We start from the raw sequence: 24,193 nt of genomic DNA, 5'->3' as shown, positions 1-24,193 counted from the left end.
TACAATGTTCATTCCAATTTGACAGCGTCATTAGCATAATGAAAGTCGAGAGATCGTCAACATAAGAAATGCGAGCACCATTGAAAATGCGTCAAAACCATGCGATGTTCATTGATTTTTAGGCATTCAAGATTGAGTGTGAGTTTATTTTAAGCCCAAAATAAAGGTGTGTGAGATTCAATTTCAAGCGCGCACCCGGAGGCCCTCCACGTCAGTTGTTGTTCAATTTTAGTGCCCAAACTTGAAGTGTGATCGATTTAATCTAGAGTTTTGATCATTTAAGAATTTTGATAAAGTTAAAGCAAACATTCAAAGACCAAGTGAGTGAGTTAGATTGTGGAACATTTAACACCTTTTTCAAGTAGACCCATCCCCATAAATGGTGCTGAGATTGCAACCAATGGTTAATATTTGATGGGTGATTAGAAAAAAGGTGAGTCCAAGGAACTACTCAAATTGATTTTTGTAAATTTGTGTTTAACTTAACAAAGTCTCTTAAATATCCAAAAATCAAACTTTACCTAGATTGCATGTGGAAAAGAGATTTGTTTTGTTCAATTTTTAGAAGCTCCAAATGAAGTGTTTGATATTGCAATGGTTAATTGATCCTTATAATTCAAGATTGGATTTGTTGTTTTAATCATGCATTCAAGGAAAATTTGATTTTAATCCATGACATTCAAGAGTGATTTTAGCAACATGCATTCAAAGAAAAGTGGTTAAACATTCAAGTGTTTTCTTTTGAGCATTCAAGATTGAGATTTTGTGTGTTGTTTTAAGAACTTTGAAGTGCTTTGTTTTAACCTTAGATCATTCAAGATTTTTTTTTGGACTCAAAAGTGAAAATGACTCTTTGGACTTTGCTTTTCATTCAAGATTTTGTATTCTAGTTTGCATGTTTTAAGCCCAAAAATGATATTCCTAGATTGTTTTGATGCATGAAAAACCTAAGAAACATTCAAGATTTTGCAACAAGACATTTGTTTGGAACAAATAAAAAAGCTTTTAGGACAATTTTTGGCAACCATTTAGGACTCTTAGTTTTCATGAAATTTTTTTAAAAGAACTTTAGTGTGCACTTAGTGTTGATTTTGAACCTTTTGAAATGGAAACTTGAAGTTCTTTTTAAATTCCCAAAAATGAAGTGTTCCTAATTTTGCATGAATGTATCTAAAACCTTGATGTTGCAAGGATGCAAATGATTAGATTGGTTTAGTTTCACTTGTTAAAAGATTTTTTCTTTTTTGCAAATTTTTAATTTTTCAATGGATTTAAGTATGATTTGGGGGTTCATTTTAAGCACTAAAAAGAAGTGTGTATGATTTTGCTTTCTTAAAAAAAAATGGCCAAGATCTCCCACAAGAAGAAGAAGAAGAAGTAGATGGAATAAGAAGAATATAGACAAGAAGAAGAAGAAAAATTTCAAGTTCTTTGTCCACCTATAAGCTTGAAAAATCTGCAAACACTATGAGATAGATTATGAGTTCCTTTGTCTTCTTCATGCTCATGTGGACCTACAAAACCAATTTATACAATCCTACCAATCACAAAAACAAGAAAAATTAGCCAAAATCAGCAAATGACATACAAAACTTGACTAAAAAGCTAATGAAGATGACCCATGCGGGGTCCCACCGGGCGTGCCAAAATGTATATGAGCAATGTTAGTATGCTAATAGAAACCAAATTTAAATAAAGCTTCTACAAACTAAACAAAATTCATAAACTTCAAGATAGACTAAGATGAGCTCTCAATTGAGAATATGAGCCATTAATGGGCTCTCTCAATGAGAAGCTCTCTTGTTGAGTAGCTTTGTCTAAATAGATAGGATGTATGCTCAAGCTTTATGCTTCAAAAAGGGCTTCAATGGATGATTGTGGATTTTTGGTGTGGATAGATGGCTTTAGTATGGATTTGGCTCTCAAAATAGCATTATAACTTTACTTCATGGATTGTGTTATTTTGCAAAGGGGAAGGATCCAATTTATAGGCAAGAGGCTTGAGGGATTGAGGGCTAAGATGCAAGGATGGGAAAAAGCTTATGGAAGGCTCAGATTGCATGAGAGGAGAGCACATGGATTGTGCTTCCTTATAGCCAATCAAGGAGTGACACATGTCACATGGTGAGAGGATGGAGGAAAGGGCAAGGATGAGTCAACAAAGGAGGCTCAAGAGATAAAATCTTCATAAAGACCCTCATAATGACTTGTAAGAGCAATAAAAGGGCTTGTAAGAGTCATTTATGACCTAGTGGACTTCATAAAGTTTTATGGTTGAGATATTTTGAGGGTGATGAGAGCAAATTCGACTTGGACTTGATTAGGAAGGTTCTAAGCTTGTTTAGGCTTGTGCAAATGATTAGAGGATGGATTAGGATGGTTTAGGATTAGCTTAAGGATAGGCAAGTGGATGGCATTTAATGAGGGTGGGTGAAGGAAGAGATATTTGTTAACTTTGGCTTGGGTTAGTAAGTTTTAACCCATGTTTAGGGAATGTGACAAGGTTAGGAGGGGATTAGGATTAGGGTTAAAGACATCTTCTAGAAGAGTCTAGGCTTTGGAGGAGGATAAAGACTTTCTAGAATAGTCTAGAATTTCCTAGGATGAGGATGAAGACTTTCTAGAAGAGTCTAGAACTTCTTAGGGGGAGGATAAATTAGATTTTTAGGAAATAAATAAAGTTTTATTTATTTCAAGGGTTTGGGTTGAGGAGATATTTATTAAAACTTTTTTAATAAACATGAGGATTAATATTTAATTTTAATTAAATATTTTGAGTTGGGGTTAGGGGTAGGAAATGATGAGATTAGCCTTTAATCGAAATTAAAGAAGGATTAGAAGATTTTGGAAGAGGTTATTGGTCATAAGGAAATTGGCCAACTTTTGGGATAAAAATAAATTTTTTATTTATTTTAGGATTTTTGGTCAATTTATTAATTAAATAATTAATAAATAAGAAAATAATGTTTAAATAAGATTTAAACATTTTTGGGAGGGATTTCTTAATTAAATATTTTTAATTAAGATAAAGGGATTTAATGGCATAAAAATTAATTAATTAATTAAATAATTAATTAATTAATAAATGATGATGTCATCAGGACTTTTTCAGAAAATAAAAATACTTTATTTTCTAAAGATTTTTAGGTGTCTACAGATGATTTATTCTCTCGCACTAAAGATGTGCTGGCTAGGACTGAAAATTGGATAAAATCAAAAAAAATTGTCACCACTGATCCGTCTGGAAAGTCTTAAAAAACCAAAAGTAAAAAGGCCTCCCAAAAGAAAAAAGCTATCACTAACCAAGATGTTCATGGTCCCATTGTAGGTTCAGTTGAAGTTGAAGCTGAAGGATTACACAGGATTTTTCAGGAATAATTTTTAAAATGTAATTTCTTTTGTTCACATTCCATCGTTAGAAGACTACTAGGAAAATTGTCCTAATGAGTTTGAAGTAAGAAAAAGGCTATAGTTGAGATTAACAGTTAAGCAAATTAATATGTTTAATGTTGATCTTGACACATGTAGGCTAAAAGAGGAAGATTCAGAAGAAGTGATTGACCCATTTTATATTGACCAAATTGAATACATGCCTATTCCTAAGATTGATTGGGGAACAAGAGAAGAAGATGATTTATTCTCTCACACTAAAGATGTACTGGCTAGGACTGAAAATTGGATTAAAAAAAAAAAAATTGCCACCCCTAATCCATTTGGAAAGTCTTCAAAAACCAAAAGTAAAAAGGGCTCCCAAATGCAAAAAGCTATCACTAACCAAGATGTTCATGGTCCCATTGCAGGTTCAGTTGAAGTTGAAGCTAAAGGATTACAGAGGATTTGTCAGGAATAATTTTTAAAATGCAATTTCTTTTGTTCACATTCAATAGTTAGAAGACTAATAGGAACATTGTCTTCATGAGTTTGAAGTAAGAAAAATGCTATGGTTGAGATTAACAATTAAGCAAATTAATATGTTTAATGTTGATCTTGACACATGTAGGATAAAAGAGGAAGATTCAAAAGAAGTGATTGACCCATTTTATATTGACCAAATTGAATGCATGCCTATTCCTGAGATTGATTAGGGAAGAAGAGAAGAAGATGATTTATTCTCTCACACTAAAGATGTGCTGGCTAGGACTGAAAATTGGATAAAATCAAAGAAAATTGCCACCCCTAATCCATTTGGAAAGTCTTCAAAAACCAAAAGTAAAAAGGCCTCCCAAAAGCAAAAAGCTATCACTAACCAAGATGTTCATGGTCCCATTGCAGGTTCAGTTGAAGTTGAAGCTGAAGCAATTCCACAATCACTTCAACTTCAAGTTCAAGTAGAAACTCCTAAGGCTAAAAGGGTGACCCATTCAAGCACAAAGGAAGCATCATCAAACAAAGGCAAGAATATGGTGACAATTGATCTTGAGACTACAAAAGAATCACCTATGGTGAACATTGTACCAGAACTCGAAAAGTCACCAATAAATATTGATAGCCAAGAGACTAATCTCACCTTGGCTTTTTTCTCCCCTATAGCCGATAAGGAACCAGTTACTCCCAAATGGTTGGAGACTTCTATTGAAAAGAAGAAAAGCATGGTGCCTCTTTCAATGCTAATTGATAATTTGGTTAGTAAATGTTTGGGGAAAACACCTAAGGTGAAGAAAGCCAAGATAGAATCAAAAATCAAATTTGACAAAAACTCAGGGCATTGGTCAGCTGAAATAGCTATGCTACCAGATGGAAGTTTGTGAGAATCTCTAACCCCTAAAGATTACCAAATAACAAAGTTTGACTTGGGAAAAGAAAACCATGAAGTGGATATGGATTTATTCAAAGCCTCTAATAAGAAAATTGTACACAAGGTGTGGAAGGAAAGATGGGATAAAGAAGAGATGAAGGAGACAATAAAGAACATGGCACAATATATCAATGCCATACTTCACCCTGAAGCAAAGCCCATCAGCAAAAAGTTAGCAATTATAGATGTGTCCTCTGCAACCAACCAACAATCCTTTAATAATATGAAAAAGTGCAAAGCAATTGCAAAGACAATAGGGGAGTGGGTGCAAGGTGTCCTAGATGACATTGTAAAACACATAAGTCTCTTAGATAAGGCTTTGAAAGAGATCACTGCCATAACCACAAAGGCAGAGCTAAGCAATGAAGGGTACAAGAAAGAAAGAAGTAATTGGGAAAAAGGTGGTAATATGGTTGGAACATATCCAAGAGTTTGGACTTTCAAAATTTCAAGCTGAGTGTCTTGTAGTTAGTCTAGATGAGAAAGGCTTGTATTTAATCAAGGATTGTATTGAATGGAGGAATGAAGCATTGATACAAGGTGTAATTGAAATCAAAGAAACCTTCCAAGAACTCAAGGTTGTACACCAGATAATTCAGGGAGAGCTCAAATGGTTTGGTAAACACTTCATAGGTAAAGAGGATGACTCTATTGCCCAAGTAAAGGAAGTGATTGAAGAAGTCCAAAAGAAATTCCAAGAGCTCCAAGATAAGAAGATACCAACTAAGCAGGAATTTTTGAACATAGCCCACATTGAAGCCATGCTGATAATTAATTTCAAACACTTGGAAATGCATGAGGAAAAAATAGTGGAATTGAAAAAGGAGAAATAAATCTGTAAATAGCAAGTCACTTACATTGGCCTGCCTCATCAATCTATTATTTTTGCATTTTCAAACTCCTACGAAGCATGGAAAGCGGTGAGGAATGAGGCTAGCATGGATGGTGCTACTTGATTAGAATACATAGTTATAGATAGTCACTTAGTTGTTCTTTTTGGTTTTTACTTTCTTGCATTTCGGTTAACACAATTGTGTCAACTAAAAAACCATTTTACTCCTAGTGGGATAATTTTGGCAACTGTCTAGCCCCATGCCTTATATAAATGTAATAATTAGTATGGAATAGGATTAATCTCAAGCAAACAGATAAACAAAATTATTTTTGTTTTAGGTTTAATCATAAGTTTTTGAAGATAGCATTTCAGATTTTCAGCAAACATAAATAGAACTCTGTTTGATTTAGCCAAAGGCTTTTGGAGGTAGATATTACTGTCTACTTATTGAAATCTATATTTCTAAAGATAGTATTTATATAAAAAGCTTTTTTTATGTTTGTCGTTCATTCTGAGATTGCCTATTCAAAATTTAAGAAGCTGTGAGAAGTGAATTTCATTTGATCTGCCTGCTTATTTACTTGACTTTCAATTATGTGGCTAATATTGATAGTTAAGATCAAGTGGTTCTTTAGCATTAAAATCTACTTTATATTGATAAAATATAATAATTTGATTTAGCACTTTTAGTAGATTATGTTTTGAAAAGATCTTTCCTTTGGGGTAAAAGATTGAAAAACTATTCTCTTTCAATAAAGGTAGATGCACCTATATTACTGAAGAAAACTTTTAAGTAGAGAATTCCTGAAAATTCTATAGGAATTCAATCTGTTGGTATGCATTTTTCTGTATTTTGAATATAAAACCATTTGAGAAAAATTTTTTACTAACAGTTTTTGGTGACTATGTTAGGGAAGACTAGAAATGGTTTTTATCTCATTATGTTATTTTCCCAGTACTTCAACGAGGCTTAGGGTTTGATAACACTTAAGAGGACATTATTTTAGATCTAAGTGTACAAGCCTAGAAAATCAAAACAAGACTAGGATAGTTTACACAAGTTAATCAAGTACTTGAGAGAGAAGAAGAAAGGGCAGAACTCATTAGAGGAGTACCTGTCGCTAATGAAGAAGCAGTGGTTGATAGATTAGTTCCAAGACAATTCTAAGTATTGAATGTTTATTTTGATTGTGATAAACTGGCTAGTAAAAAGTATACTCAAAGTGAAGAAAGGAAGGGATTTATTGATTAGTCCTATGAATTTGTGAAGAGTCTTAATTTTGCTCTTGATCTCTCTAACAATCACAAAAAGTCTATTAAGAGTGAAAGTAGACCAACATCTCCTAAGATTGGAAATCTTATAATCATAAGCCTCCAAGATCTAATCTTACTAGGGACATTAATACCTTCTCATTTAATACTCAACCTTTGAATTTCATCCCACCATGAATGGCTGCTAACCCGTGAGGTGCACAAGTAGGTCACCTAGCCCTTGGGGCTAACCTAAACCCTCTCGCTAAAGGTGCCAGAGAAGTATTACCCAAATTTAATGGAGATGGGAAGAAATCCACTGATGAACATCTCAATGCCTTCAACACTGCATGTACAGTTCTTTTTGTCGCTCATGAGGACGTAGCTATGAGGCTATTTGTGCCAACCTTAATTGAAGATGCTATTGATTGGTTACATCATCTCCCACAAGGGTCCATTACTAACTAGGGTGATATGAAAAATGCTTTTGAAAATAGATTTAAATTTACTAATGATAAACATACCTTACTACTCCAATTAACCCAGTTAAAAAAAGAAGTACATGAGCCCATGAGAGATTTTGTAGCAAAGTTTAATAAAATAATTCATAAAATTCCTGCTACCAAGAGAACTAATGAGAAAAATTGTAAGGGTTTCTTTATTAATGCAATGCCTCTAGATATCAATTTTCACTTAAGGAGAGATAGAGTAGTAGATGTTGATGCTGCTGAAAGGCTAGCTATTGAATTAGAAGATGATCTTTTAGCAATAGGGAAGTGGAAATGGGAAATGCAGACTTCTAAGTCACAACCATCTACTTCTAAAAAATTAGACCCATTAGTTCAGAAGCTCATGAATGATGCGATGACTCTTAAAAATCAAATTCCTAAGATGAATACTCATTACAAAGATATTCCAAGAAAATATCTAGGTCAAAGTAGCTTTCAAGGGAAATAGATTTCTTTACCCCCAAATCAACAAAGATTGCAAATTGAAGCTCTACCTAATAAAAATAACATGTGTGTTTTTCATCTTACAAATGATCATGAAGGAATTTCTTGTCCTAAAAATATAAGATATCAGCAACTTGAAGCAGAGAAAGCGGCCACAGCTAATGTAAAAATAGAGGAAGAACCTTCTGAAGAACCTGGCAACTCCGTAAGTTATTACCTCAAATATGAATATGATTTTGACAGAAGTAGTGACATCCTTTTAATTTTGGAAGAGGTTGCATGTTCTATTTTAACCCATGGACAGAGAGTTGCTAAAGCTAATGATTCTAAAAATAATAAAACCCCTACTCAGGCAAAGGAATTAAAGACAAGGGGGGAAAGTGAAAACAAGTCATCACCAATACAAACAAGAACCCCTCAAATCTTGAAGAGGCCTGATCCTGATTCTACATTTGACATTGTTGAGCTCTCTAAAGCATCCAAAATACAAATTTTGCCTACTAAGTATTTAAGAATGAACCCTGGAGAGCTCGATAAATTGATTGAATATGTTCATCAATCTTCCCCTGATGTAGTAACTAAACAAACTAATGAAGTCAAGGTCTTAAAGAGTAATGAGATGTCTACCAAGAAAACAAGTGAAACTCCTTAGGCAAAGAAACTTGAAATCCAAGGATCTAATAACAAGGAAGGGATACTCCAACCAGAAAAAGTTAGCCCTGAAGTTCCCTTTTCTCAAAAACCTGACCCTATCCCTCTTCCTTCATTCTTTTAAGCTAAATAATTGCATCATAGATTTAGGTGCTTCTGACAACATAACGCCAATTGCAACAGTAAAATCTCTTGATTTTTCTTTAACCAAAACCTTTGGTAAGTGTTATTCTATGGATTCCAAGAAGGTCCCTTTAATAGGTTAGATTAAGAATGCCCAAGCTTCTTTAGTAGTATATCCTTAGAAAATAATTAAACTCACTATCCTAGTGGCAGACATTCCTATTAGTTATGGTATGCTCCTTAGCCAAACTTTCTGTCAAGACCTAGGAGGGGAAGTTAAAATAGATTGGTCTCGAGTTGTTATACCTATGGGGAAAGAAAAATTAACTTTGTTACCTAAAACCAAATCCAAATACATAGTCTTTCCATCTGATGATCCCAAATCTCAGATCCTTTACCAAGAGATTGATTTTGCTAACTATTTGATTTTGTCTGAAAGTGAAAAAATAGGTGAAAAATTAGAAGGTGAAGACTCACTATGGACTTTAGAGTTCGATGGAAGCTACTACTCAAACAGGTCTGGAGCTGGTGTTGTGTTGATATCCCTAATGGTTAGAACTTTCCTTCTTCTTACAAGCTTTCTTTCGAAAATACCAATAACATAGTAGAATACGAAGCCTTGCCCCTTGGTATATAAGAAGCCAAGAGAAGAAACATTAAGTTGCTCAAGGTAAGGGGAGATGCTGAATTAATAGTTAAGCATGTTAAAAATATGTTCTCAATAAAGAATCAAATATTGAAAGACTATAGGAATCGTGTATGGGATGAGATCAAAGATTTTGAAGCCTTTGCGATTGAAGCAATTCCCAGAGAACTGAATGACAAAGTAGACGCTCTAGCAGTATCAATCCCTTTGTTGATTCCACATCCCGACTTCATAAATAAAAAATATTTAGTTGAGATCATTCACAAGCCGAGTGTCCCAAAAAATAACAATTCATGGCAAGTATTCAAGGATGATGCTCACATTAATTTTTTTATACAAAATATTGAGAAATTTTCTACTAATCATTTTGAAGGTTCAGATTCTGAATGTAGAGAGTTTTTTCCTAATCTCACTGATGAAAAATCTAGTGATGTATTATAGTTGAAAGGAAATGTAATACCTAAAGGCCTAGTTGAGCTTGAAAGACTCTTTGACAGGCGTGATGCTTTCCTGGTCCAGAATTTATCGCCTAAAGATGATACAAATGGTGATTATGAAAAGGTCAATTTGGGAGATAAAAATGACCCCAAAATTATTAATTTGGGAACCTATTGCAGAGAGGATGAAAAACAAGATTCATCAAAATTCTTATAGAGTACATTGATGTCTTCACTTGGTCTTATGAAGATTTAAAAACTTTCTAAGGTGGACAATTCAAACACCATATCACTCTAAAACCAGGTACTTCTCCTTTTAGCCAAAAGTTGAGAACATATAATCCAAAGGTTTCTAATGCAATATTCAAAGAAATAGATGAAATGCTTAAATCTCACATCATCTTTCTAATTCATCATTCCACCTGGGTGGTGAATATGGTGCCATTCAGAAAGAAGAATGGAGAGATAAGGATCCATGTTGATTTTAGAAACCTTAATCAAGCAAGGTTGAAAGATAATTGTGCCTTACTTATAATGGATCAAATTCTTCAGACAATTGTTCACTCAGAGATGATGTCCTTTTTAGATGGTTTCTTAGGTTATAATCAAATAGAAGTTGCTGAAGAAGATTAACACAAAACATCATTCACAACACCTTGGGGCACTTTCGCTTATAAAAGGATTCCTTTCATCTTAATAAATGTGGGTGCCACCTTTCAGCAAGCCAGAATTCAACATTTGGTCACTTGCTAAATAAATAGATTACTATGTATCTGGATGACATGATAGTATTTTCTAGAAGGCGAAAAAAGCACCTGAAATATTTGAGGAAAGTCCTTGAAAAATTAAAGGAAACACAGAATTTCATTGAACTCTAAGAAATCAATTTTTGTTGTAACTAAGGGAAAGTTAGTTACTCGGGCACATGGCTTCAAAAGAGAGAATCAAAATTGATCTAGAGAGAGTAAAAGCTATTTAGTAGCTATTCCTTCCTATCAGTTGTAATGGTGTTAAATCCTTCTTCGAATAGATCAATTTCCTTAGGAAATGTGTACCTAACTTTGCAGAGACTATAAAACCAATGGTCAAGTTACTAAGTGAGAAAAAAAATTTCAAATGGGATGAACTAGCATCTAAGGCATTCAAAGAGGTGAAAGAGGCTAGTGCTAAAGTTACAACACTTTTTCATCCTAATTTCAAAAAGGATTTTATAATGTACTGCTACGCATCAGATCATACATGTTAGGAATATTGCTTCAAAAGAATGATAAAGGAGAAGAGATGCCTATCTCTTTTATGAGTGTCCCATTGAAGAAACATGAGCTAAATTACTCCTTAGATGAAAAAAAAGCCTTTGCTATTGTGAAAGTAGTGAAATATTTTTGGTACTATATTTTACATTCACATTTTTTTTTGTTTATGTACCATCTACTGCAGTCAAGAGCATCCTCACACAGCAAGACATAGTGGTGAATAATCAAGCAACTTGGGCAAAAAAAGTACAAGAATTTGACTTGGATATTTGACCATCCAACTTGGTTTGAGGGAAAGGACTATGTAAACTTATGGCAGAAGGAGAAAAGGAAGAAACACATCCCAATTGTTTATTTGTTGGCTTGAAAGATGAGTCATTTTCTAACATAGCTTATTTCTTGACATATGGGAGATTCTTAGACCATTTAAGGGGAAAATACCGAATAAATCTTCAACTCAGAGTGGCAAAATTTGTAATTATTGATGATATCTTATACAAAAAAGGCTTAGATGGCATGTTTTTAAGGTGTGTTAGCACTGACCAATAGGAGAAACTACTGAACACCTTCCATGATGGAGCCTGCAGGGGACATTTTTCATCAACAACGACAATCTTCAAAATTCTAAGAAGTGGATACTATTTGCCAGGTATTTTTAGAGCCAGATACAATTGGGTGAGAAATTGTGAGAAATGTAAATTGTTTACTGGAAAACCACAATTAATTACTCTTCCTTTAAAACCTATGATTATAGAAGAACCTTTTCAATAGTGGGGATTGGATTTTATAGGGCCTATCAAACCAAACTCAAGTGCAAGTCACACACCTATCCTCACTACTATAGATTACATTACTAAATGGGTTGAAGTGGTTTCTATTAAAGCCACAACATCTCAGGTAGTGTGTAAATTCTTGATGGAAAACATTCTGACCTATTTTGGTACACCAAACAAAATAGTGACTGACAATGCATAAAATTTTTCTTCTTAGGAAATTCAATTGTATTCTTATGATCACAATATGTAGTTGTCTCATGCTTCATATTATTTTCCTCATGGCGATGGACAAGTAGAGTCCACAAACAAAAATTTGATCAATATCATGAAAAAGTTAGTAGATGAAAAGGGAAAGGATTGGCATAAGAAGTTATACGAATCAATCTGGGCTGATAGAGCTTCCCCAAAAAGTGTCATTGGCATGGCTCCTTTTGAGCTAGTGTATGGAGTTGAAGCACAATTGTCCTTGCCATTGGAATTGGCCACTTTAAATTTAAAAAAGGCAATTGAAGATGGAATGTTTCATTCTCCCATTGAAAAGAGAATACTGTACCTCCAAAAAATAGAAGAAGAAAGAAGGGAGTTGGTAGATCACATCACCAACAATAAAGCAAGGGTCAAAATAATTTTTGATCGAAAATAAAGGCAATGAAGATTCATGAAATTGGATCAGGTACTACTGTGGGACAAGAGAAAGAAACCTAAAGGAGCTCACACCAAGTTCAAGAGCTTATGGAAAGGCCCATTTGTAATATCTGAAAAACTAGGCTCTAATGAATTCAAACTTCAATCTCTTAATGGAGATGATCTTCCCCTATCTTATAATGGATAGGACCTCAAACTCTACCAATTCTAAGCTTGGTCTTGATCTCATTGTAAATAACATCCTTTTTGGGTTTTCTTCTTTCTTTTGTTTTGTCTTTCTATTTTTGTCCTTTTCGAGTTAGTTTGCAAAGCCAAAGATCTTGAGCTCATCTATGATCCTTCTAGTATCATTCCCTAGTTGGACCTAATTGTTACCACACTCATATTTTTCTCATGTCCTTAGGTGTCTCATGCGTGAGTCATTTCTTGATTGTGAAGTTGAACTTGAATTTTTAATTAATTTCAAGTTCCAGTTCACATTCCCTATTGTCTTTCATGTATCAAAGTCCACGTTCAATCTCCTGAGTCAGTCCTCATGAAGTTGAAGTTGAAGTTGAAGTCTAATCATCTCAAATTTCAACTTTAAATTCGATATCATTTTTGTATAATAACATTATTTTTTCATGCAGGCATTCAATCCTTGAAGTAAAAAAGAAAAATGGGCCCCAATGATGACATTTTTCAAGGCATGCAAAATAATAAATAAGGACATTAAGGAGGCATGTGTCTTGACATGGAAAGAGTTAGAGAAAAGGAAAATTTTTCATTTCATGATGACATGGAGCATTAATAGGCATGCAAATTTGATGGGCATTAATAACAAATCACTCAAAGGATCTTTTTTGATGTGCGGCACATGAATAGTAATTATTATATTTACTTGCCATATCTGTATTGAGATTTTCTTCATAAGTCATCCCTTAAATGCTTTACTTAGCCATTTCACTACTCATTCTGCCATTTGCAAAAGGAAATCTCGGCATCATCTAGTAGGGAGAATGTGTCATAGGATAAGCTTTGTCAAACTGTAAGTGCATCGCCATTACCCTCTATAAGTTTTCTTGTGCTTGCTTTTATTTTTAAAGGTTTTCGTTTGCCTCTTTTAGACTGTGTCACCCCATAAAAATTATTTCACCCCAAAATTCCCAAATTGGAAAAACCATGTCTCCTTATCTCTTTACCTAAGATTTGTGACACATTCCTAATTAACAAAAGCTTGACCGATATAATTGAAAGACCCAAAAATGCCTAGTCCAGTCCTATATATCAGAAACTAGTTAATAGTGGATTGCTTGAAGCTGCCACATTTCCTGCAGCTATTACATGCCTAGAGTTAATCATAGAATGTGCAAACCACTATGATCCTAACACGAGATGTCTTAAGAAAATTTTAGGAGAAGTGGTAGTTAAAATCAATTGGACCAGTTTTTTCTTAGCCCTTAGGATCCCTCATAAGGAACCCTATGAACCATGGACATTTGAGGAGGTAGAACACTTGTATGCTGAAAAGAAAACTAATTATGACAATAAAGTAGCCCAGTCTTGGCTCCTAAAACTAGTAGAAGGTGGTTCAAGGTTTCCCAAACCATTAACCATTGAACATTTCATTAAAGAAATTGTAGACATTGTGCTTTTGTTGAACAGAGTCAAAGGAAACAAGCATGCATTTCATTGGGAGACATTGATGTATTTCTTCATCCAAAAGATTGTTGAGGGGGATAAGTTCATTGAATGGGCTAACCTAGTTTCTGAGAATTTACACAAGGGTTTAGTGGCTATCAATAATTTTGGTCCATTTTTCCTATCTTCCTTTTTAGTTTATGTCTTGGTAGCATCTAAAGAATGGGAAAGCCTTCCACATTCACCATGGATAGATGAAATGCCTATTTACCAATACTATAGTGATCTCTAGGAAGCTACTTTGTGTAAAGATTTTAGAAGAGTAAATGATGTCTTTTTGGGAAGGTTAGTTTTTGTGGTTCAGGGTCATGAAAATAATAGACTATTTAAGGAAGCCATGCAAGCTATACAAGTCTATGGCTATTTTTATATTTAACTCTCTAGGTTTACATACTCTATTATTTTATCTAAAAGGTGTAGACAATTTGTCTCAGTCGTGGAGTCTTTTGAAATTACCAAGAGGTCCTCTTCTATTTTCTTTCCCATTTAAGTTGGCCACTACAAATGCCCTAGTCTAAAGTAAGCCATGTTGACAAGAGCATCATTGACCCGTCTGTGTTTCAAACCTTTCTTCCCTTGAGAAAATTTTGATTACACAAGATTCGTCAAGAACAATTTTAAAAATACAATTTCTTTTGTTCACATTTCTTAGTTAGAAGACTACTAGGCAAATTGTCCTGATGAGTTTGAAGTAAGAAAAAGGCTATGGTTAAGATTAACAATTAAGAAAATTAATATGTTTAATGTTGATCTTGACACATGCAAGCTAAAAGAGGAAGATTCAAAAGAAATGATTGACCCATTTTATATTGACCAAATTGAATTCATGCCTATTCCTAAGATTGATTGGGGAAGAAGAGAAGAAGATGATATGTTCTCTCACACTAAATATGTGCTGGCTAGGACTAAAAATTGGAAAAAATCAAAAAATTTTGTTACCCCTGATCCGTCTAGAAATTCTTCAAAACTGAAAAGTAAAAAGGCCTCCCAAAAGAAAAAAGCTATCACTAACCCAGGTGTTCATGGTCTCATTGCAAGTTCAGTTGAAGTTGAAGCCGAAGCAATTCCACAATCACTTCAACTTCAAGTTGAAGAAAAAATTCCTAAGTCTAAAAGGGTGACCCGTTTGAGCACAAAGAAAGCATCATCAAATAAAGGCAAGAATACGGTAACAATTGATCTTGAGACTATAGAACAATCACCTATGGTGAACAGTGTACCAGAACCCCAAAAGTTACCAGTAAATACTAATAGCCAAGAGAGTAATCTTGTCTTGGCTTAGTTCTCTGCTATAGCCGATAAGGAACTAGTTACTCCCAAATGATTGGAGACTTCTGTTGAAAAGAATTGGAGGATGGTGCCTCTTTCAATGAAAATTGATGATTTGGTTAGTAAATGTTTGCGGAAAACACCTAAGGTGAAGAAAGCCAGGACAAGATCAATAATCAAATTTGACAAAAACTCAGGGCACTGGGCGGTTGAAATAGCCATGCCACTAGATGGAAGCTTGCGGGAATCTTTACTCCCTCAGGATTACCAAATAACAAAGGTTGACTTGGGAAAAAGAAAATTTAAAGTGGATATGGAGTTCTTCGAAGCCTCTAATTAGAAAATTTCGCACAGGGTGTGGAAGGACAGATAGGATAAACAAGAGATGAAAGAGACTATAAAGAACATGGCATAGTATATTAATGTCATCCTTCACCCTGAAGCAAAGCCCATCAGTGAAATGTCAGCAATTGTCGATGTGTCCTCTGTAACTAACCAACAATCCCTTGATAATCTGAAAAATTGCAAAGTAGTTGCAAATATAGCAAGGGAGTGGGTGCAAGGTGTCTTAGATGACACTATGAAACACATATGTCTCTTGGATAAGACTTTGAAAGATATCTCCACCATCACCAAAAAGGTAGAGTTGAGAAATGAAGGGTACAAGAAAGAAAGAAGCAATTGGGCAAAGGTGGTAATATGGTTGGAAGATATCCAAGAGTTTGGACTTCAACAATTTCAAGCCTAGTATCCTATAGCTAGCTTACATGAGAAAGCCTCGTATGGAATTAAGGATTGTATTGAATTGAGGAATGAAGCATTGATACAAGGAAAAATTGAAATCAAAGAAACCCTATAAGAACTCAAGGTTGTACACTAGATAATTCAAGGAGACATCAAATGGTTTGGCAAACACTTCATAGGTAAAGAGGATGACTCCATTTCCCAAGTAGAGAAAGTGATTAAAGAAGTCCAGAAGAAATTCTAGGAGCTCCAAGATAAGAAGATACCAACTAAGCAAGACTTTTCAAACGTAGCCCACATTGAAGCCATGTTGATAATCAATCTGAAACACATGGAAATGCATGAGGGAAAAATGAGTTGAAGAAGGAGAAAGAAATATGGAAATGACTCACTTACATTGGCCTACCTCATCAATCCATTATCTCTACATTTTCGACCACCTCTGAACCATGGAAAGCAGTGAGGAATGCAATTAGTGTGGATGGTGCACTTGATCAGAATACATAGTTATAGATAGTCGCTTAGTCGTTCTTTCTAATTTTTACTTTCTTGGATTTTTTTTAACACAATTGTGTTAACTAAAAAGCTATTTTACTCTTGGCGGGGTAGTTTTGGCAATTGTCTAGCCCCATACCTTATATAAATGTAATAATTAGTATGGCATAGTGTTAATCTCCAAGAAACTGATAAACAAAACTATTTTTGTTTTAGGTTTAATCTTAAGTTTTCTAAGATAGCATTTTAGATTTTCAGAAAACATAAATAGAACTCTATAGTTTGATTTTGCTAAAGGATTTTGGAGTTAGATATTAATGTTTACTTCTTCAAATCTGTATTTTTGAAGATACTATTTATACAAAAAGCTTTTTCTTAGTTTGTCATTCATTCTAAGATTACTTATTCAAAATTTGAGAAGCTATGAGAAGTGAATTTCATTTGATCTGCCTGCTTATTTACTTGACTTTCAATTATGTGGATAATATTGATAGTTAAGATCAAGTGGTTCTTTAGCATTAAAATCTACTTTATATTGATGAAATAGAATAAGTTGATTCCGCACTTTCAGTAGATTATGTTTTGAAAAGATCTTTCCTTTGGGGTAAAAGATCGAAAACTATTCTTTTTTAATAAAGGTAGTTGTTCCTGTTTTACTCTAAAATACTTTTAAGTAGAGAATTCCTTAACATTCTATAGGAATTCAATTTGTTGGTATGCATTTTTCCCCATTTTGAATATAAAACCATTTGAGAAAAATTGTTTACTAATAGAACTGATGATTATCGTGTTTAATACAATAAGTTACTAATATTTTTTATGATAGTGGAATGTAGGTACCTCATCAAGAGTAGCCATGCATGAAGATAAAAAGCTAAATAAGGAGCAGAATGAAGAAAAATCTATTCTATTTTTGACACTATGATTCTTGACAATACTTTTAATAACACTATGGTTTTCGACACTACTATTTTTTACACTACAATTTTTGGTAGTTGTGTATTGATGTAATAATGATGAAACACTTGATATATTGTAAATTGGAACTTGTTGATTTAATGTAAGAAACAAAGATGATTTTACTTAATGCAATTTATGTGGTGGGACCTAAAAAATGATGATTTTAATACATATTAACACCAAACTTGCATTGTGCCAAATGCCAAAAACTTGAGAGAGGTAAACAATAATGTTTTTTCTTTTAATACTAACCCTAGTGACACCCTTGTTCTGGCTACGGAGACCATCCATCATCTGCAGGCACCTCATACCAAGGAGTTTCTAAGGTGCTCTAAGTGTGTTTTAAGGTCAATCTTCCGAGGGTCGTAACTTAGAGATCGTGAGGGATATCGATGAAAAATAAAATTCTATAGGATAGTGATGTCAAGGCCTAAAAAACCTATCTCACTTTTTAGAGATCACATTCTGTTTGGATTTAGCATAGTGATCTCGCTCAATGCCAAAACTCACAATGTGCCTTAGTTCATAAGTGCACCACAACATAACTTTGAAACTATTGATCTTGGCATCGAATCACCAAATCTATTAGCTCCATATGGGTGAGTGAACCCCAGTGACATCCTTGTCCCAGCCATGGAGACCCTCCATCATCTGTGGCCACCTTGTACCGAGGAGTCTCCAAGGTACTCTAAGTGTGTTTCGAGGTCAATCTTCTGAGGGTCATAACTTGGAGCTCGTGAGGGCTATTGATGAAATGTCAAATTCTAAAAGATCATGATGTTGAGGCCCAAAATAACCTATCTCATTTTTTAGAGATCACATTCTATTTGGATTTGGCATAGCGATCTTGCTCGATGCCAAAACCCGTAATGTGCCTTAGTTCATAGGTGCACCACAATGTAACTTTGAAATTGCTAATCTTGGCATTGAATCGTCATCGCCATTAGCTTTAGATGGTTGAGAAAACCCTAGTGACACCCTTTTCCTATCCATAGAGACCCTCCATCATATCTGGCCACCCCATACCGAGGAGTCTGCAAGGTGCTCTAAGTGCATTTCGAGGTAGATCTTCAGAGGGTTGTAACTCGAAGCTCATGAGCGCTATCAATGAAAGGTCAAATTCTACAACACGATGATATTGAGGCCTAAAATAACCTATCTCATTTTTGAGAGATCACATTCCATTTGGATTCAGCATAGCGATCTCGTTCGATGCCAAAACTCACAGTGTGCCTCAGTTCATAGGTGTACCACAACATAACTTTGAAACCACTGATCTTGGCATTGAATCATTAGTGCCATTAGCTTTGGATGGACTATTGAACCCTAGTGACACCCTTTTTTTTGACCACAGAGACCATCCATCATCTACGGCCACCCCATACTGAGGAGTCTCCAAGGTGTTCTAAGTGCTTTTCGAGGTCAATCATCTGAGGTTCATAACTCAAACATGAGGGCTATCAATGAAATTTTGAATGCTATAGGATGGTCATGTCAAGGTCTAAAATAACCTATCTCATTTTCAAGAGATCACATTTCATTTGGATTTGGCACAGTGATCTCGCTCATTGCCAAAACTCGTAGTGTGCCTCAGTTCATAGGTGCACCACAGTGTAACTTTAGAACCATTGATCTTGGCATCAAATCATCAGTGCCATTAGCTTTGGATGGGCAGGTGAACCTAATGACACCCTTGTTCCGATCGCAAAGACCCTCCATCGTCCGTGGCCACCCTGTACCGAGGAGTCTCCAAGGTGCTCTAAGTGCGTATCGAGGTCAATCTTCTGAGGGTCGTAACTTGGAGCTCATGTAGGCTATCGATAACCCCTTACCAAGTTTGGTGAACTTGTCTAATTAAGAATTTAAAGTTATAGCAAAAATTGATCAAAATTGCAAAAGTTGCAAGAGTTGAAAAATTGCAATTTAGCAACTTTTTCTTGCAAATTGAAAATGAAAGCAAAGAGTTAGTTAGGGGTTTGAGCATGACCATACAATGTTGGAAACACTTATACAAGGTGTTAAATGATAGCGTGCATTAATGAAGCCAGTTTACATAATGATAGAATGCATTACTCGATGGTTGGATTGAGGAAATGAAGTATGGTTCAAAAGTTATGAATGATTGTGTTTGGGTCTATACAAAGGATAGTAAGAAGGTATGTTTTGGATGATTTGGTTCCTAATTTTTGTTAAGTAGATCAGTATGGGTAATATGATCAATGTGAGAAATGTATAGATGTTATTCATATGGATATGGTATTGGGGAACCAAGTTAAAAAGGTTTGATCTAATCAAGTCCCTAAAGTTGGGATATTTTGAGGTTGTGTTGAAATTTAAAAGTTGTAGTATGAGGATAGTAACAAAGTGAAGGGTAGTTATCAAAGATTATGAGTCTAGGAATGAGTTTGTTCTTGGGAATAGAATCCATGGTTGAGGAGTGGTGTCCTTAAGTGTGTTGAGATTAGATTTGAAGCCAAGAGTTAGTTTCAAGGTTGAAGGTGGAGTTTAAAATTAGATTTGGGGTTATGTGAACCTTGTGTAGGAGGTTAACAAGTGTGTTTATGTCATGATAGCACTTCAAATTAAACATTGCATCCAAATTTGATAATAAAGGTTGTTAAAATTTTATTCAAAAATTATTTCATTTGAATTGAATATAACAAACATGATCAAAATTAATGATATTCCATAAACATGAACAATACACATGATCCATGATAAATTGAACAATGATAGATACTAAATTAATATGTATATCATTGTGCACATAAATAAAAAAAAAAAAAAAATTAAAATACATGTATCCATAGACAAATTACACAAATATATATATCAAAGTTCATGTACCCATAGACAAATTACACAAATATATATCGAAATGCATAGATCCATTTACAAAATGTGGCTGATCATGCCATCAAAATGTGTATAATATCAATGTTTCTGTAAACAATGTGGCATATGCCATCTCAAAATGTCTCATTATGGATCCTATGACAACTATACTATCCTAGGCTACTGGTGGATGATCAAAATGTAGCCTCTTCACTGCACTAGGTGGATCGGATAACTCCTACATAAACAAAAAATGAAAACCCAAAGTTAGACTACTAAATTTATATGATTCTTTGTATCTAACATTGAATTACTCAAATGCATAATGATCTTTTTTTTAATGAAGATTTATACTATTAAACTTTCATCATAAATACCTCTCTCGTTGACTTCCTCTGTCGATTAGGAGTTCTCTTATATGCCCTCCACAATGCTTGTACCTTGCTGATTGTGGCCTATGTATGTTCAAATATGTTTGTCAAATGAATCTACAACTTAAACTATAACATTATAATTCATAGCATGCTAAATTTATAACATATAAGCAATAATTCAAACTACAACTTACTAGTGTAGGCTCCTCAAGATGTAGTGGCTACATCATCAAAGATACAAAACTCTCTCATACAACCTCGTGTGCACTAGGAGTTTCCTATGAGATACAAAATACTAGTTGTTAATATCATGGAAATTAGTTTTGAATTTATTTATGAAAATGAGGAAAATAAAAAATAAATTATACTTATACATACAATGGGGCTCTCAGTGCAAATTGAAATGCCTGAGCATCTACAACATGGAATTTGCATGGGCTCATCACTAGTAGCCATGCCCTATACAATAAAGAATGTAATTAAATTTCATTACCACAAACATTTTACAAGAATGCATCAACATTTAATCAAATAGAAATCACCTAATTACCTTTCCTTTGTCAATGGGTCCTAGCTCATCCCCTGCACTTTGTCCCCTAGGAACAGGTGGTACTTGCAAGATAAAAGAAAGATTAGAAACTATATATGATACAATATCAAATAGAAAAAACAATGAAAATACAACATAATGTACCATAGATGTCTCAAGGCCAAATGAAATAGCTGAGAGTGTGGCATCATCTACTCTAGATGTCTTAGCTCCTTCTCAGTCATCAACTAAACATGAATGAAGATCACATACATGTATAAGTTAGTATGGCTTAAAAATTAAAATTAATCTATTATAAAGATTAACTTTAAATCGCATCTGTCATAAAAAAATAATGCAGGTACCAACATAGAAGGAGTTCATGCCTTTGCATGCCCCTCCTCTCTCACATTAGGGTCTATAGCCTCTACACATGCGTCTAGTGTACCCTCGTCTAATACAAACTGGTACTTAGGAAGATCACCTATGGTTACCAAACAAATATTCTTGCACGTAATGCAAGTATGAGGCACCCAAACATGTGATGAGCTAGCCGATATGAACTCATGCTAGCATCATCAGCATGAGGAGGCAAGACTGATCTAGCGTGGGATATCAATAGGCTACGTAGTCTATGGATGACTCTAATGGTCTGAGAGCTAGCCTCTACAATAATATTAGGATGTTGCACTTGAGGAGGGGGGAGACATATATAGGGGGGGACAAAAGTGCCAGCTTTCTTTTGCTGGGAAGAGGGTCTATCTTGAGGAGCTCCTCCTCCTACACCCATGTTGGGCTTCATGCTCTAATAGTTGACCTTGAGGCACAACACAAATTCTACTTACAATTTTCTAAGGAAATAAAATGGCACCTCTAAATTGCTACGTGAAGAGATTTCAAAAACCAGCCACCAATGATCCCAAAAGTTTGCACGTCTAGCATTATTTGTGCACCATTTGATCGATAGTTTGGACTTTTTGCAGTCGAGTAGTAAACCAATTTTTGGGTTCACAAAAAGGGCAACCAAATCATTTTTACTTATATTGAGGGTCACAACCTCATCATTGTCCAACCCATCATCAAACATCTCATGCATTTCATCATGCCAATGAAGAGTGGCATTTTGTTCCTCGATAAGTGTTTCAATGTTATCCACTATGGTGTTTAACATGGATAGCATAGGAGCCAATGCGGGTATAGTATTATATGTTGTTCACAAAGCCCTCAATTCGATGAGATTTTCAAATATCAAATCCTTTATTTGAGGAGGATTTTGAGGGGGTAAAGGATCATTTGGTGGATGATTTTGTGAGGGCATTGGATCATTTGGTGGGGGGTTATGAGGAACATTATTCCTTGCCTCAATATCATCATTTTATTCAGCCATACCTATTAATTCGTAAAACATAATTTATATTAAAAAACCTAAATTTTAAATATTTCTATCAAAAAATACCTAAATTCTAAAAAATTCAACTAAAACTAACAAATTTATAATAAAATTTAATAAATTTATACTAAAATTGATTAAAAACATTTAAAAAAACCTACTTATCGTGTATCCAATTGCAAAATAGATATATGAGCTCGAAAACACTAAATCACTATAAAATCAGCAACCCACAGGTTGTGTTTTTTTAAAATAATAGCACAATCATCGAGTATTTGATTTGATATTAGATACCTGATATTATCGAATATCTAATTTTATATTGGGTATCCGATATCAAATCGGATACCCAATAAGGGTTGGGGGCCTACTTTCCAGCTTTGGTAACAAGATGGATGGAAAAAAGTCAGAGCAGATTTTGAAACACTTTTAGATGTTTTCAAACTCTATTTTTTTCACATCACCACTTTTTGGCACAGCATGATCCTAAACATACCCAAATCAGGTGTGTTGTTAATCCAAGAGAGTAAGATAACTAAAGATAAAGTTGAGGTCTTATCTCTCTTTAAGAATGGAAAAGTTTTTGGGTGTGATTATGAAGGAGCCTCAAGAGGCATGGTTATCTTATAGAACAATTTTATTGTTAAAGGTGAGGTCCTTTTGGCTCAAAACAATATCATTTCTATTAAAATTTCTCATATTAGAGATAATTTCTCCTAGATTCTCTCTAATATCTATGCTCCCAATTACAAAAATGGGAGGTTAGCCTTCAAGGAAAGGTTGGGGACTTTTAGAAATTCTATCATTGAAATCCCATGGCTGGTTATGGGTGATTTTGACTCTCCCCTGAATGATAATGATAAATTGTGGGGCATTTCTACCCAAGCTCATCTAGATGGAAGGATGGATTTTATGCTTTTCATCAATCTACATGATTTTCTAGATGTGGATCTCCAAGGTTGTTCCTACATGTGGTCCAATATCATTGAAAGGGTAAGCATGTTATTCACATAAGGCTTGATAGAGATCTTATTTTGGGTGATTGGTTTAATAGATTCCACTGTTCTATTTCCATTTCTTGATTTCTCTATTACTTGACCCCTTAGCTGTTAAGCGTAATTTTCATTTCAAGTTTGAAAGGATGTGGATGGAACACCCCAATTTTAATAAACTCATTTAGGATTGGTGGAATGTGAATGTTGAAAGGTCATCCATATTCAAGACAGCTAAAAAACTCAATCATGTTAAAAAAATTCAAACCTTGGAACAAGGAGACTTTTGGGGATATTTTTCTCCAAAAAAATGTTATTAAAAATGGTTTGGATGGAGTTCAAAAGTCTATTCAAGAGGAAGGGGATTCTCATGGTTATATAGAAAAGGAAAAGGAGTTGTTGGTGAAGTATCATGATATTATTACCAAAGAGGAGCTTTATTGGAGAAAAAGGTGAAGAGTCCTCTAGATGAAGGTTGGAGATCACAAAACAAGGTTTTTTCATTTTAAGATGTGTAAACATAGAACTTCTAAATGAATCTTGAATATATCCGTAGAGAA

This window comes from Cupressus sempervirens, chromosome 5 (genome assembly GCF_028749045.1).
Source record: "Cupressus sempervirens isolate cs-2001-9-10 chromosome 5, ASM2874904v1, whole genome shotgun sequence".
In the NCBI taxonomy this organism is placed as follows: Eukaryota; Viridiplantae; Streptophyta; class Pinopsida; order Cupressales; family Cupressaceae; genus Cupressus; species Cupressus sempervirens.
The sequence above is the reverse complement of the archived record's forward strand: the minus strand, read 5'-3'. Positions refer to the sequence as shown.